Here is an 18,109-nt window from a genome sequence, read left to right on the forward strand (position 1 = left end):
CCCACAGGTAGGACCTGGGTTTGCACCAGACTGGATCCTCTTACTCCCTTGTCTCTCTGGTTCTGTATGAAGGGAGCATTATTCAACCTGTTCACGTGGCTCCCTAGCACATCCCTGTCCAAATGTGGCACTTGCATCAAGACACACCACTTGCACATCTCAATTTGCTGGTCAGTTCTCAGACAGTCAAAGCTCCTCTTCTTACACTAGAATGGTGCTGGTTAGGAATATCTGAAGCTAATTTACTAAACACAAGCTTAAAGAAGACTTTAGAGAAAAACACTACGTTCTGGAGCTTCCTCAGATGTGAGGCCAATAAGGAATTCTTATTTCTGTCCAGTTTTCACACATACCATTTGGCCTGCCAAAGCCAAATGTGGGAAACATTTTGTTCTTTGTTTGAACATACACAAATTATTCATGCACGAAAGTACACAGGAACACATGCATGTGCAAGAAATACATTTGCAGTGCTAGAGGGGTGTAGTTTCTTTCAAATCTTATCTTTTCAGCTGCATACTTGGGTGTAATCTCAGCATGTATAGATGAAATTATATTAATACAGAAACAACAAAATGAGTGAAATTTTTCAATTCAAGGAATACTTAAAAACAGACATCCATGGAAACCTGATTATAAAGTATTCATATAAATGCCAGGTCCTTAGAGCTAAAATCTACTTATTAATTTGTGTTGTCCTACAGATCTTCAGTTCACTGTCATTCTGAATACACATGGAAAACACACTTTTAATATCAGTTTCATGTGGGTTTCATCTTTCTCACAGGAGCAGAGTAGGATAGAATATAAAATGGCTTCATATCCTGTTGAATACTACTTCTACCGTGAATGTCAACTGTCTGCTTCCAAGGTGTGGTAAGGCATCTAAGCAAAGAAATGTCACACCTCATACAAAAAATACTATAAACATATTGTCAGAAATATTATCTTAGAAATGTATTCATTAGTCATTAACAATTCATCATTTGCAAACAGCGTAACAACTGTGACAATAATCATACACATCTGGCAGGTCTTTTCCATTCAGGATATTGGACTAAGACACATGAGCAACACACCTTCTGAATGAACACTTATTCCTATCACAATAAGAAGGAGTCTCTCTATGAAGATCTGTCTAAGCCATGAAACACTGAGTCACCTACAGAACAAATGAGAACAGTGAAGTGAAGATAAAGAAGTCTCAAAATTAAATCAGCCTGTGGATGTCGGAAGTCTGTATGTTGGCAGATTGCACTCTACAAACAAGATAATCAAGAACCTTGCACAGGTACATAACCAGAGTCAGACATGGCATTGCCTACAGACGTTAAATATATAGCAGTGCTTCATGAGGCAGCTTAAACAACTATGCACACCAAACCAAAATGTCCAAAATGCCTTCTTCTTTTTTTTAATATGGTAAATATTAAACAGTGTCAAGTGAAAACAAATCGGATCCTTATCTCACTGTCACAGTTGACACTGCATTACAGCTTCCCAGCAGATGTTCATGTTAGATTAGACATAGTAAGATCTAATAAATACAGTCCTCCCTTTCATGGGAAGGCAAATTAACTGAAAAAACAAACTCCAATCACAGGCAGAAATAAATATTGTCAAGCAGAGTCCTGACTGACAACACTGCACTATAGGTTTTTAGACTGCATATTAGTTTCCATTTTATTAAAATAAACACATGTATTATGATTCCCTGACAAAAAAATCACATTGCTTTAGTCCCAAAATACAAGCAGGGTTCTCTCTATTTTTTCAGTATTAACAACTGTATTTCCTTCATGAGCATTACATGACCAGCCCTAATATTAAAGCTGACTCATTTGCGACCTTTTCCCATTAGATACAGCAAGGTGTTTGCACATCTGCTGAAACACCATACCATTTGAAAAGTAAAATTTAATTGGTTCCATAAGATGTTACAACGTGTTTTAAATAAGACCACCACTGATAAAGAAGCCATGTCCATTAAAATCAGCATGCTGCTGGATAAAGTTTTGTGTCAGTGCAGGCGTCGCTGCATCTGCTGCTGAATCCTTCATGCTGCCCTTTTATGAGATGTTCAGATAGAATCATAGAATCAACCAGGTTGGAAGAGACCTCCAAGATCAGCCAGGCCAACTCTAGCACCCAGCCCTAGCCAGTCAACTAGACCATGGCACTAAATGCCTCATCCAGGCTTTTCTTGAACACCTCCAGGGATGGTGACTCCACCACCTCCCTGGGCAGCCCATTCCAATGCCAATCACTCTCTCTGTGAAGAACTTCCTCCTAACATCCAACCTACGCTTCCCCTGGCACAACTTGAGATAAAGGTAAATAATTAGATTCCTCTTGGTAATGGCTAACTACCAGGGAAATAACTTAAGTAAAAGCCTCAGTGCCCTAACAAGGATGAAACACTGAACTCTGAATTGGAAGTCACCTGTTGCACGCTCAACTTCTCATGGAAAGATCAAACGAAGGCACAGAAATACTCATCTTTCAGGACAAAAGGTGACAATTCTTCTCAAGTGACATGGTTACCAATGATTCAAGACATATTTCTGAACTTTCATTTCCATGTAAAATATTCAGCCTCTTAAACAAAGAATGGGTCTTCAGCTTCTGATGGTTTTGGTGCACTTTTCTCTCTTTTTTTCACCAGTATTAAAAAGTAGCCACTGCAAAACCAAACTTCGCATAAGTAAGCTTCTCTCCCACCAAAGCAAGTTCTCACAGAAACAATCCCTTTTAGGGGAGCATGGTGCAGTTCTGGAGGGCACCAGGATCAGGACCAGGAACTGTACCATACAACCTTAGCTGTAATATCCAGTAACTTCCTTGTGAGATGTTATTAACTTATTATAACTGTTATTAACTATTCCATACAAAGTGGAAGCCTAAGGGTCTGTCTTCTAAAAGGTCCTGAATGAAGAACATGAAGGGGACAGTCTTGAGTTGTGCCAGGGTAGGTATAGGCTGGATGTTAGGAGGAAGTTCTTCACAGAGAGAGTGATTTCCCATTGGAATGGGCTGCCCAGGGAGGTGGTGGAGTCACCATCCCTGGAGGTCTTCAAGAAAAGACTGGATGAGGCACTTGGTGCCATGGTCTAGTTGACTGGCTAGGGCTGGGTGCTAGGTTGGACTGGATGATCTTGGAGATCTCTTCCAACCTGGTTGATTCTATGATTCTAAGACACCCAAATGAATGACAGTGTCAAGCTTTAAGATACACCTCTCTCCTTGTCAGGAGGCTGAGATGATGATGAAGACAAAAAACTGTGTCCTGGTCCACAGGGGTTGCAAGCAATAAAGAGCTCCAGAGGACTGTGTACGGTTGAAGGTTACTTTGCCCTTCTCAGAGAGAAATAATGAATAAGATACGCAGAGAAAAGGCCTGCCATTACTGCTGCTGACAAAGTAACAGTTCAGAAGTAGTTAAGTGCTCATTGAAAAAAAAACAGGTAAGAAACTCAGAAATTACCAACACTGAAAGAGCCTCAGCACAACTGTTAGGTATAATCAACCAGCATCCACTTTCTTCTACATCATCTGCACCTTTATTGAAGCACAGACTCAAAAACTGAAGTGTTTTCAGACAGAATTACAAGGCTAGATTTCAAGGCAAATACATGTAAACACCTGTTAGGTATGTGTTAATAATTCACAGCAGGATGCTAACTCTCCACCAGGACATTTCACGTGCAAAGAAAACATTGCAAAATGTCCTTGGAATAAAATGAGTAACTTTCAAACAAAAGGAATTGTTTAGTGCTTTGGTCTTGCTCTTCAACATTTTCTTTTTGCTGCCTTGTTGTTTTTTTTAAGGTGTTTCTTGGAAGAGCTGAAATTTGTGTACTTAAAACCATATGCACAATTTCCTCCCTTTCTGACAATGATGCTTCTGCCTTTGCCAGCTGAAAGGGCAGCATCTCCTTCTTGTCCAGTCACCAGGATTCAGTAATGCACCACACAGGGTGGACCCTTTTCATATCTGTCTGAAAACTGGCTCATAAGATGCACGGTCTCCATGTACTCAGTAAACCAATGCAACAACAGTCCACACAGGAATCAAGAAAGATCATAAAGCACCTCTTGAGAAGGGGAATAAAAGTGCCCCAGGAAAGGAGCTATGAGAGACTGGTTTCAGTTGGGACAGAAGACAAGTGGGATGGTGAGGTATTATGACAGGAGTAGTAGCACATTTTGGTTTTGTGCTTCACCTCTGGGTAATCCTACACAGAAAAGGCATCAAACTCCTATATCTCTTGTGTTTATACAACAGTCTTGTACAGTGATGTCTTCATTCACAAGTAGGATATCAAGACGCTATGGTAATGCAAAAATCACCTCAGCAATGCAAGGCAACTGGTGGTGCAGGGATGCCCACATGAATCCTCTAGATTCTGTGTGGATTTTCACATTGTCACATGCCCATTTCTGTCCCTAAACCCCCTACAGTCAGGGAAGATGCTACAGATACTCTTATCACTTTGCTTTACTGTCTCATCCCTAATTTGGGCATAATCCCACTTTAAATCAGTTATCTCACTGCTAAATATAACTTCTGTAGGCTGTGTAGTTTCCAGAAATAACTAATGCTGCATCCTCTTCTCCCAGTGAGGGAAACACCTAGCGTCACTTGCCAAATTCCACTCCACCTCACTGTGCTACTCGGCAGGGCCATGTGGCACAGAGACATAGCCCTCACAGCAGGGGCTTTCCGTGCTCCTACGTGGGTTAGCTGTCAAATTCGCAGGCTCATCTGCAGCTCTGACTTTTCCAAAGCTTGTCCCTTCCCAGTGCTTCAGTAAGCCACTCTCAGGCAGCTTCTAAGGACCAAGTGATTATCTTCCCACCACTTCTGTCTCACTCTTTGGGAAGAAGTTAAAAGACACACTAAGAAGCATCTAAACTGTGCATGCTATGTAAATATATTCTTAGACAGTTGATTTAGCCCAAATCCATAGTACCAGGGGAGGAAAGCAAAAAGGGTAAAAGCTTTCTTAGTCCTTGCAGTAAGGTCTGCAGTTGATCCTTTTCCTAGCTCAGTAAACTAATTTCTCACTCAATGGTCTCAAGCACTGCCTCAGTTCTTTTAATTTAAATATTTACTAAAGAGGTGAGAAAAACAAAAGCAAAAGAAGAAAGAAAATTTTCAAAATCATTCCAATGCAAAGCATGGGAAAAAAAAACAGTTCTTCATTTCTTACAATCTCGGTGTGTTAGATACTTTTCTGTATTTATAGAATGGTTTGGGTTGGAAGGGACCTTAAAGGTCATCTAGTTCCAGCATGCCTGCTATGGGCAGCAACACCCTCCACCAGACCAGGTTGCTCAAGGCTTCATCCAACCTAGCCTTGAACACTTTTGGGGAAGGGACATCCACAGCCTCTCTATACAACCTGTTCCAGTGTCTCACCACACTTACTCTTAAAAATTCCTTCCTAGTAGTCTAAAGCTACCCTCTTCCATTTCCTCTCATCCTATCACTACTAGCCTTTGTGAAAAGCCCCTTCCCAGCTTTCTTGTAGGCCCCCTTCAGGTGCTGGAAGAAAGCTATACGGTCTCCCACAAACCTTCTTTTCTCTAGACTGAACAGCCTCAACACTTGCATCCTGTCCTCACTGGGCTCCAGTCTTCTCATCATCTTTGTGACCAGTTGCACCATTTGAGCATAAATACCTGTTCCTCACATAAATCATCAGTTCTGCACTCTGAAGTTCTCTCTGGAGGCAGGTGACATCTAACTATCTGATCTCACAGTCACTCACATGCCACCTTGTCTGTAAGCTGCTTAGTCAAAGGCATCTGAAGGAGCCTAATATGGGTACCAATGTCATCTCAATCGAGCACAGCAGTCCCTGGTGTGGTGGCATACACAACTCTGGAGCTGCTCTGCTGGAGTTGCTTAGCTGGAATTGCAAAGCAATATCCCACTGATTCACCACACTGAGCATTCAAACACATCTGAAGAGCCTCAGCTCCACCCATTATGACCCTCACTCACCCCGCTTTGCAGTATCCCATGTCCAGGAAACCACATCTCATAGCTGGGAGATGTTTCCTGAGAGAACAAAGAAAGAGATAGAGAATAAAATCTTGATTTGTCACAGAGAGCTGTATATTACTAAAAATTGGTACATTCTACATCATATTTCTTTTTCCTGGCATTGTACCTTGAACTTTTGTATAAGTAATGTACAGCTTTTTAGTAACTTGGACTCTACATGTACTTAGATGGTTGTGAAATGGTTAAACTAACATTTTTCTACATGGCAGGGCTTCCTGGAAGAGAAAGATCCAGACACAAAGAATATTTTCAATGCAAAAAAACCCATAATATAGCAAACCTTATTTGCATGAATGAGAAAAAAAGCAATGTGTGTATTCAATGTATTCACAGGCAAAGCATCTTGTCACAAAAATTACATCATTCCCTTGCACTTTATATAATCAATCATCCCAAAGCACCTCTAGTTTCCTCTTCCTTAGTGTTCTCCTCAATTCGTCCCCTTCCTCCCATCAACTACTTCCAGTCTGACTCTCCTGGGCAAATGCCCCTCACAGAAAGTGATAATGTAGAGATGCAATTCACAATTTCCCTCCTCAGGAGTTCAGTTTCAGGCTTCATTAAGGTTTGCACTTTACCACTGTGCAAACCAATCTTTGCTATTAAGACAAGCCCCAGCAACTCAACCACTTATCCCAAAATATATATGGCACTTTGAGAGCATCCAGCTACCCCAATTCCATTTCTATGCTCAGTGGTCACCAGATCTCTGCTCAGCCATCCCAGTCTTTCTCAAATCACTCCTGCTGTTTCCTGCAGGGCTTCTCAGCCTCTTTGTATGCAAAGGCTGAGTTATAAAATAAGCAAAATAACAACAAACCCAACCTTTGGACTTGATGGGAGGTCCCATTACACTCCCCACATTCAGCTTCTTCAGTGCCCTTGACAGATCAGAGCTGCTTCTACTGCACTGTCATATCCAGACCTCAAGCCTGGAAGGAAACCCATTCCCTTGCTCCTCTGGACCTTTATTGCTGGCTCCAAGGAATGTACCATGAGAAAGTCCCCTTTGTTTTCCTACTTTCAGCCTGCTCTCTCCTTAGATTTTCTTTCAAGAGGGGTCAGCAAGCAAGTCCCTCTGCAGCTCCCACTGCTATTTATCTCCTACGACAATCTTCCATACACTCCCTGGGAACATCCCAACTAGTTGTTCCCTTCCAGCTTTGCTTTGATTTGCCCCAGATGTTGCCAACCATGTTTCTCTTTTTCCCTCAGCTTCCACTCCATCTGTCTAAGTTATATCCAGTGTGAGAAGTGCTCCTGCTTTCCTAAAAATGCTTTGAGTCTGTTTTAATTGAAGGGGACAGCAATACAGTTATTGAATGCCTTTACCTCAACCAAAGGGTACATTTCAAAGAACCATAAAGAAGCCAGAAATAAGGCATTCACTGCAGGAAACTCATTCTGTTCAACTGTAATTCAAGTGACATCTTAAGCCTGCACTCTTCAGCTCCAAGAAGAAGTTCTAATGACTAAATCTCTTGCTGGATGCTAAGTTCAAGTAGTTGAACTTGGTCCAGAAGGGTCTCCATGAGCTCAAAGCACTCAGGAAAGGTGCCCTACTACCTGAGTTGATATAAAACTACCTAGCCACCACATTTCTTTTCCCTACCCTACTCACTGGCATTCAGAAGGCACTGGCCTAAAAGCTGGCATTTGTAGCACAGATGATACAGGTCATGCCCTGCTGTCTCTAACCACTCTTCCTGCAGTGGCACCATGCTGGTTCTGCTGGGTCTGCAGCCATCAGCAGCAGGATCCTTCAGGTTACAGGAAGGATTCCCTCTGTAGTAAGCAAGGCAATATCCAGCTTCCAGACAGTTTGTTAGAGATACCACAAACAACCAAGCCCTCAAACTCAGTATCCAAACACCGTGGAGCTTTCTTTCCAGAAGGCTCCCAGAGAGGAAGCTACGATTGACAAACACAGCAGTGCAACATAGCTCTTCAGGGGTCCCTTCCAGGCCAGCTATCAGAGAGACAGCAGGAGTTGCCCAAGAACAGCAGGTTTTGTCTTGTCATTCTGACACTTCTGCCAGATCTCACACTGCAGCAATCACAATTTCCTTTTACCATCTGAGTGCATAATCTGGATGCTGCTGGATTAAAGAAATAAATTACACAGGTCTGGAATTTCATAAGGCACTAATATTGCCTCAAGACATCTTTCTAAAAACAAGCAGAAAAGCAACAAATGACAGTAGAAGGCAAATACAAAAATAGCAATTTGGGCTATGGCACATAGTAATCACCAAAAAACAAGCACAAACAAAACATGAACAATATTTACAGAATCAAGCTGAAAGCACTACTGAAATGAGAAAGAGATCAGGAAGACATATAGGGAAACATAAAACCCTTTTACTGCTAAAAAATGGTATGCCATTCTGTGGAAGACCTCAGCATCACAGACCCCTTTGGCTGGGAAGGAAGAATAAAGGAAAGAAGCTCTCACTGCTGTAACAAAAAGTAAGGATATAGGCACAGAATAAGATTTCAAAAACTAATTACCTAGAAACTTGATGCTCATCTTCAAAAGTGAGTCAGGAGCTTCTGAAAATTTCATTGCTAAAGATAATGGTGAGAACTACTCAGACAGACAGTGAGAGAATTGTGCACCTCAGCATCCAGTAGGGATCACATGCTGAGGGGTCTAACAGCCACCTTTCATCTTACCAAACCACACTGGCATTGGGCCTTCTCTTAGGGCATATTAGCACAGCAGGCCATGAAGCACAGAGCAGCCCCAAAGTGGCACCTTGGGTGCACCACTCCTGGGAGGAAACCAGAACGTCACACCAAGAGTCAAGTGGAGGAGGGATGCCCAAAAAGGAGCCAAAAGTCTCCTCTTTCCAGGGGCGATGGCACTTCAGTGGCAATTCTAGTTCTAATGATGTTTTACTTTGTTATTTATTTCTTCTTCTGTTTCATTCCTTTCCTCTTCTTTACCTCCTTTTACTTGAACCACACAACTGCAATCCACAGTCACCTTATTCTGTTTTTATTTTCTTGTCCATTCAAGTAAAAAAAGTACTTACCAAGAGTGGAAAAGATTATGACTCAGAACCATCAAAGCTTTGTTTATTGTGGGCAAGATCCTTCTGTTAGTCTAATTACATACTCAGTGCTGAAGGCTGCACGTGCTTGACAACACTTCTGCCAGCTGAACAAAGACTTGCCAAAATAATTTCCCAAGAGCAAGAAGAAGAGATATAGATCAGATGTTGACCAACATACTCCACAAGCTCAGAGAAGTCCACTACTGCATTCTAAACAGCAGAAAACAATGATCAGTTCTCCTTTTAAATTTCAGCAGGGAAGCAAATAGTTCAGCAAGCCAGTTTGGTACCAGCTTTTTCCAGGTTGAATGTCCCCATCTGCTTATTCTAGTTAAGTTTAGCTTTGCCTGACCCCACTCACATAACTACACCCTTAAGCTCCTAAGTTGTAAGGTCAACATCAGGTTAAACTGCTGCTGTGTAAAGCAATATAGGCAAAACTGGAACTGTCCTACTGCCACACCTATTTTTTTCTGTATATCTGATGAAATTCCCACCTCAAAGATGAGCAGGAAATTTCCTTTCCTTCTTGCATACCTCTTCAATTTTCTTCCTTCTCTCCCAGATTATTTTTACTTTTCTGATACACTCAGGAAGGACATAAAAAAGAACATTAGAAAAGTCAAACTCACAGGAATGCTTCTGGTAACCATCATTCTGCTACAGCTGTTGAACTGAAGTTTTAAGCAGCACATCATATGGCCTGTCACAAGCACACTGAAGTACAACGAAATAGGGCAAGAAAAGATTACAGTGTTTTGCCAAATGGTCAATATTTTTAAACTGAAAGTGAAATAACCCACAGAGCAGATGGATCTCAACTTCAGAGCACACTGTCCTGAAGACAGATATACCTTGTAAACCACGGGCTCCCTAATGCTGGAATATGCAAGCAGGCTTGGTTACATGAGCTGGCAGGAAACCTACCCAGCAAGTAGTTACTGAACCTTCCCTGCCAAATTTGTGCTGAAGTTCTGATAGTACTATCAACACATCTCTGCCAAACATTTGAATTTGAGAAGGGTTTGGTTGTTGGATTTTTTTAATTTTATTTGACTGGCATGAAAAAAAAACCACCAAACACCCCAGCTCTTTTGTGAGGGTGGTAGTTGGAGAGGTCCCAGGTCCTTCTCAAACAAAACCATAGGGACAGAGGCCTGTCCCAGAGGTATGGACCTGCTCGTCTCAGGGTACTGTAATATTGTTATTTTATTCCCTTTCTGGCATCACAGCTTAAAAGATAGTTCTTGACAGCAATTCTCCCCCTTCTTTCCTTGCCTTCACTTCTCCAAGCAGTGTGCACTCTGATCTTATGGTTCGTGGAGGAGTTGGCAGTCCACTGAGGCACTGTAGGGCCAGCTGGAGGGGGGTGGCTTCAGTCGATCTCACAGGCCAACTGCAGGTTGGAAGAGGTGGAGGATTCTAGAAGCCCAGTTTGATCCCAGTGGATTTCATACTAATTCTACCTGATTGTCATATATATATATATAAGCTCTTATAAAGAGAATTTCTCTCTAAACTTCCAAACAGTGTATAGTGTCCTCATTCTTACTCCTGAAAAGGGATAAGAGTCGACTCCAATCTCCAGATCTGGGCATGCTTGTGGCCCAGACTGGAACAGTGAGACACCAGCAGTATAGCTTCAGCATAATGGTAGGGCATGCCTCATCAAGTAGTAGCTTTGGAGAGCAATGCAACAAAAGAAATCACTCTTTTTATGAGCCTGCTTGAAATGTTGATGCTGGAGAGCATCACACTTTCTGCAGTAACCCACTAACTTCTGTCTCGTCAAAGGTTGTAGCACGAGGGAGGACAGTAGAGTTTACATCTCACTGTGGAAAGCAACAACGCTCTGAGTAACAGAATACTAGAAAAAAATAGGTCAGAAGGGGCCTCTGTAGGAAATTTCTGGTCCAATCTTCTGCTCAAAGCATGGTGAGACTCAAAATCTGATTGGGTTCCTTGGGACCTTGCCCTGTCAAGGGTTGAAATTTCCAAGGACAGAGATTCCAGATACCCTCTGTGCAACCTGTTTCAATACTTAACTACTCCTGCTGCAAATGTTTCTTTTTTCCCTTGCTGCAACTTCTCACTGTCATTATGCAATTCTGACAACATCTATCTCAATCTCCACCTTAGCTCCCATACTGGTTCTAAAAGTGGAGTTGCATCTCCCCTTATTCTTCTCCAGGCTGAAACAAATCTCAACCTTTCCTTGTGCATTTGGTACTGACATCTCCTAGATGACACTCCATCCCCCTTGTTCCAGTATGTCAATGTCTCCCTTGTACAAAGGAGCCCAGATATGGACTCATAGAGGCAAAGTCACTTCCCTTACCTACCAGTTACCTTTTTGTTCATGCAACCCAGTATGCAGGCATCCTGACTTCCATATTATCCAACTTCCATCACTCACTGGCTTATCTAACTGGTTTTCCTCTGATCCATGTAAGGGGTGAAATTTAGCTGCATTTGGGCTAGAAAACAGGCAGGAGGCTCTGTTTCGCAGTTCACTACACTAAAGATAAGTATGCTTATTTGTCACATTTGCTCTGCCTCTGCTGAGAAGAGGTTTACAAAACAGAAAAGTTCCATGTGAGCCTTGACAGAGCATGGAAATGGTATCTGCTCAGACCTCAACCAAGAGAAAAGATTAAGAAGCATTTTGGACCAAAGAGTTTTAAAATATGCAAACTTAATAATGTAAATCCAACTAATCACTCTAGTAAAAAGTCTCCTAAAAACACTCCACACAGGTTGACTGCCAATTATATTACATTCCTTCAGTCAATATAGAACTACAGCAAAAAGTAAAACTTGTCATTGTGTTTAAGTAATTTGGCCACCTGATTGTCCCAGCTGGCTGTGGGTTGGTACCCAATCTCTGACAAAGTCTACTTTGTGCATCATTTGCAAACATGCTGTCCCCTCCTGAAGACCTGTGAGATGTGTCCCCATGACACACTGCTACAAGAGCTGCCACTAGATGCAGAGACAAGAGCACACGCTTGAAGAACTGTAGTGGAGCAATGAACAAAAAGCACACCATATTTTGTCAGCAGGAATGTTATGAAATAGCCACAAGACAACTCAACCATATTGTTCTAATTTGTGACAAAGCAGATAGGGTCTTATTTTGGAGCATGAAAATGTAATCTATCCCAGTCTCTTTTTCCCCACCACCCCTTTCAAGAAACAGTCTGCACTGTCATCCACATTAAATTAACAGCTGAACAAAATACCTGACTTCCATCCAGGATGTAGCCTTCCTGCATATACATGCATTTGCAAAACAAGTTGTGGTAATGAGATTTTTACAGCAGAGAGCAGGTAAAAGAGAAGAGGGCTTTCTTTAGGATTTAAGGAGGAAATACAAGAGGTATGTGTGATCAAAACAGCAACATTTGAGAACTTATAGCAGATGCATTAATCCATGTTCTCTAGCTTCAAATCCTCCCATTTCACACAAACATCAGGTTGTCCCAGAGCTTGACAGGCTGTACAAAGAAACAATTGCCTGTCTGCTAAAAACAGAAGATGGTCAGGTCTCCTGAGCAGTTTGCCCAAAGACTCCATTGTGCCTAAACTCCTATGGGAATACAATTCAGAAAGGTTTATTCAATAAATTAAAAGAAATATCTCCTACGGGAAGCAAAAGACATAACAGAATGAAAAACATTTCCTGTAGGAGAAATATTTTTAAACTTTTCAAGAGGGAGAGGCAAATGAAATCTGAACAGACTACTGCCAACTGGTTTCTCACCACATTACTCTCAGTAGGGTGCAACTCAACTGAAATTACCCTTCAGAGAAAAAAAAAGAAAAAGACAGTGCTGAAAAACTATCTTGCCATATTACTGCAGTAGCAGAAAACAAAGGGATAAAGAAACTAAAACTTGAAAGTAGCAATAGAAAAATTGTATTAGTCTTCCTTTGACATTGTCAGTTATGTATCTTCAGTGGAGGTACAGCCCCATCACTGAAAATCAAACCCAGGAAGCCAGTCAGTCCTTTGTAGAAGCATGACCCTTTAAAGGAGTGCAAGTTATCTTATACAAAACTGACCTTTCACCTGTTAGCACAGTTTCTATCATACTTTGTACTTTATTGAAGACTATGTTGTCCATTTATGAGACAAACCATGAGAACAAAAAGACTAATTAACATTTAGAATCACACAATCGTTGAATTGTTGTGGTTGAAGCTTCTAATATCCTTGAGTCCAGCCGTTATCTAATCCTACAAAGTCCAGTGCTAAACCGTGCCCTTTAGTACCACAGCTCTGTATCATTTAAATGCTCCCAGGGATGGTGATTCCACCACCTCTCTGGGGAGCCTATTTCACTGTTTGATCACCTTTTCATTGAAGAAGATTCTCTATTTTACACTTCCTTACTAATTTACACATCCTTACTAATTTACCCAGGGTAGGTTTAGAAAACTTAAGGCCACCTACCTCACTATGGCCTCAGGCAGTTGTTGAGATCAGTAATGTCTCCTCTCTGACTCCTTTTCTCCAGACAAAACGATTCCAGTTTCCTCAGCTGCTCCTCATAAGACCTGTTCTCCACACCCTTCTGCAGCTTCATTGCCCTTCTCTGAATCCACTCCAGCAACTAATTCAACCTCTTTCCTGTAGTGAGCAGCACAAAACTGAACACAGTACTCAACATGTGATCTCATCAGTGCTGAGTAGAGGGAGACAATCACTCCTCTACTCCTGCTGGTCCCGCTGGTCCTGACACAGGCCAGGATGTTATTGGCCTTCTTGGCCACTTGAGTACATTGTTGGCTCATGTCCGGCTGTCAGTCAGCAGTCCCAGGTCCTTTTCTGACACGCAACTGTTACAGGTTGAGCCTCTAGGGGGCTGGGAGGTGGGATCCAGACCACCTCTGGCCCCTCCTGGTAGGCATAGTTTGAAACCTAACCCCCCCCCGCCTCAAGATGCAAAGGTTAGCCCTCTCCCATTCCTCTTTGCATCTCTGTAAAAGCAGGCAAACTTCCTCTTGCTGCTTTCAGCATTCAGGGCTGCCCCAAATTCTCATTTGTTGCCTTTTGTAACTCCAGTCACGTAGGACATGCCAGCACGTTTCTGTGATGGCCACTGTATCACAGTTTATCTGATGCACAACGGTTTCCAGCTCCTCCTGTCTGTATTCCATGCTGCGTGCATTAGTGTAAACACACTTTACTTGGCCTAATGGTCCCATCGCCTTTAGCAGGGAGAAGTTCCAATTTCTACCTGATTATTCTCAGCTACTCCAAGTTACTAAGCCATCAATAATCCTTGCATCTTTTCTGCCATGTGGGTCTCCATTCCCTGCCTCCACTGAAATGTCAGACTGAAAGACCCCTAACACATCATCCTTCAAATACTGGTGTGCAGCTCTTGGGCTTATTTCTAGCAAGCCCAGTTTTGAACCCTTCCCTTTTCAAATCTATTATTAAACTATCCACTGAGTAGACTACAGCTACAGCAGTGCAGCTTTTTGGGGGGCATTGTTTGTTTGTTTGTTTTCTATGAACTTCAGGTGATGAAAGCAAGAAAAAGACATTTTATCCTTCTTTTTAATGTTTGGCACAGAGGATAACTAAAGATATGCATTCAAAGGGCAACTAGAAATGGATAAAACACAAGCAGAACCTGAAAAGGTCTGAGTGCATGGAAGAGGAACTTATAAATGAACAGGGGGGAAAAGGAAAGCAAAATCTACCCAAAGTCCTAGCTTGTTCTCAGCAGTCACAGGATGAGTTTCTGAGTGAGACTGAATGCTCATGTGCATCCTCACTAAATGCAGTGCTCAAAATTCTCTTTTCAACCTTACACTATCAGTGTCCTCACAGATATTAGAAGGTCTTTTCTTTGAGAGGATACAGAAGAAACTGAGTAAGATCCTGAAAATACAGCTCTGGTTTCACAACTGAAACCAGCTGATACAAGTTTTTTTTTCCCATAGGCAGGATCGTGAGGATGACGACCCAGGAATGAGAGCTTTAGGGTGGGAAACTGATGTTTGTTTTTATGGGCCAGAGCCACAGTACCTAACCTACTTAGCTCCAAAAACACGAACATGTGGTACTAAACATCTGGTTCTAGTATGACAAAGTGTCAAGCACGGGAAGCTCAGCAAATCTTGTAAAAACACTCTCAACTCTCCCAGGGATTTAGTAACTCCTTGCTGACGATCAAAGTGAAACAGACATGTAACTTGAAATAGCCAGTCTGTACGTATCTCAGAAAAGCCTGCACACACGATTATCTTGGTAAATATCATTGCTACAGGATACTAACATATAAAACAGAAATTATTTTGACCAAACACAACTTGAAAATCTGCACAATAGATACAAAAGTTTTAAAGATAGGCAAAGTAAGCAAAATTCCTAGGACTGAATATTAAGCAAAGGTCTTGCTTCCTACCTGATACTCTGTTTTGACTGGTAGTATTCACTTACCAAAAGCAAAGCACAGAGCTGAGTACTCAGTCAGACTGCAATCTGAAAGACCAATATTCCTCAAAATTGGATGATGAGTGGCAACATCACATTCCAGTGAAGCCTGAATCTTGCCTCCTTCCAGTTTCTATTGTCCCACTATCCAAACACTCAGTTAAATATCAGTGAAACCCAGGTTGTACAAAAGCTGTCTTATAAAACGTTAGCTTAATTCCAGTGACCCTTATGTTCTCAAATACTATGCCATATAACCAGGAAATCAGGTGTAAGCAGCATTATATCATATTTAATGAAACTAAGGTAGTGTTGCCATTATAACCTTCATTTTCACTGCATTTTTACATTGAGATTTCAGCTCTGCATCTCTGACAGTAGTTACTGCTCTGATCCAGTTACTACTATACCATCATAAGTGTTCAGCCCCACTTGTTCAGACCTCCTTGCTGGTTTCCATTATGATATTTACATCAGGAAGGGAAAAATAATCCCCCAAAACATGCTTAATACTTCCATGCTTATATATCCACAACACTGCAGAAGAAGGAAAAGAAACTCCTTATAAAAGTTCTCCACCTGCAAATTGTCAAAACTAAAGCTCTTGTCATACAAGAGAGTCTGTAAAGCTAAACACGCTGCAACTCCACCATCATCATGTCAAGGCAATATTGTGGCTTGTTGGTATTTTAGAGGCTGCTCAAAATTACTTTTCAGTCTCATTGCTATTATTTTCACAAGTTCCTTTCCTATTACGTAAGCAATGCACACTCAAGGAGATTCTGTCTGTCCTAGCTGTCAACTCCTATATTCTTAACAAGTGTCTTCAGACGCAGTTTGGTTGGGAATGGGAAGAATTTGTTTACCAAATTAACCAACGCTGAATATATTTAGTTACTTTTAATGGCATTTGGCATTTCTCTTCATTGCAAGACCTACAACATTTCTGCTCACCAAATGTTGAAGTTAGAGAACTCTTACAGCATTGAACAGGAAGGACTTAGGCTGAAACTGATCTGTGTGTCTTAGTGGTTTAGTGTGTCTTATGGAAGAAAATATAGCAGAACAGTACAGTGCTAAGTATTTGCACACAAGGTGTCTCACTTCACACAAACAAACAACACAAAAGAAAACCCCAACCAACTTCCAAAATACATTTCTCATGCATCTCAATAAAATTCTTCCTCAAAGGGAAAAATGCAAGTTGGCAAATCTGGGAATGAGGGAATGCTCAGGTTTTTAAATGTTTGGAGGAAGAACAAAAAAAATCCAAATGACAAAAAGCTGTTTTAAACGTCCTAGACGCTCATTTTGATTCCCGGACAGTTAGTTGAGGTGCTACCCAGGAATATGTTCAAACTGCTCTTCCATGCCTACAGAAAATGTCTGGGTTAGAAATGAAGGTGCTTAAGGATAAGTACTGCAGACTGTGAGCTCACAATTCAGCTACATGTCACCAGAGATCATTACTGGTAAAAGACTGACTAGTGATGATGGCAGTTTTATACATGCCCTGTGATTCTTTCCTGAAGATGGATGCATTTCCCATTGTTTGGGAAAATAATTCTAGAGCATCTCATCATGACAAGACACATAATAAATACAGGCCAAGACAGAATTAACTAAGACATGAGGTCAAGATCTCAGAGAAGATAAAGCCTCCAAGACTTTGGCAACTAGATAGCAATAAATATGACATTGTCAGAAGAAACTAAATGTTGAGGAGAGATTCCATTAACATACTTGCATGTATGGTGTCAAAACAGGAGTGCTGACATGTGGATGATGAAAACTGCTGCAGCCTTCAGCAGTACAGTAGAGCCTTATCCCCAGTTACAAGTGCAGCAGCTTTTGGTTTTACACCTCAAAACCTTCAGCTCAGCCACCGGATTGACAATCATGGTGCCACATTATCACCACTTAGAGCAGTAATGCCTTTGCTTATGTATCTCATGCTAGATCTTTTGAAAGTGACACAGCATATGAGCACAGCCCTATGAGGAGAGGCTGAGGGAGCTGGGATTATTTAGCCTGGAGAAGAGAAGGCTCAGGGGTGACCTTATTGCTGTCTACAACTACCTGAAGGGTGGTTGTGGCCGGGAGGGGGTTGCTCTCTCTTCTCTCAGGTGGCCAGCACCAGAACAAGAGGACACAGCCTCAAGCTGCACCAGGGGAAATTTAGGCTCGAGGTGAGGAGGAAGTTCTTCACTGAGAGAGTCATTGGACACTAGAATGGGCTGCCCGGGGAGGTGGTGGAGTCGCCGTCCCTGGAGCTGTTCAAGGCAAGGTTGGACGTGGCACTTGGTGCCATGGTCTAGCCTTGAGCTCTGTGGTAAAGGGTTGGACTCAATGATCTATGAGGTCTCTTCCAACCTTCATGATACTGTGATACTGTGTGATATGTACTTCTATTTTACATTTTCTTTGTGCATCCTATCAAACAGGAGAAAACAGCCTTCTTCCTTTTCTCTGGGCAGCCTACAATTTTCAGAATGTGTATCAGTCACTGCTCACAACTTGAACAGA

This window comes from Pogoniulus pusillus, chromosome 5, assembly GCF_015220805.1.
Source record: "Pogoniulus pusillus isolate bPogPus1 chromosome 5, bPogPus1.pri, whole genome shotgun sequence".
Taxonomy (NCBI): domain Eukaryota; kingdom Metazoa; phylum Chordata; class Aves; order Piciformes; family Lybiidae; genus Pogoniulus; species Pogoniulus pusillus.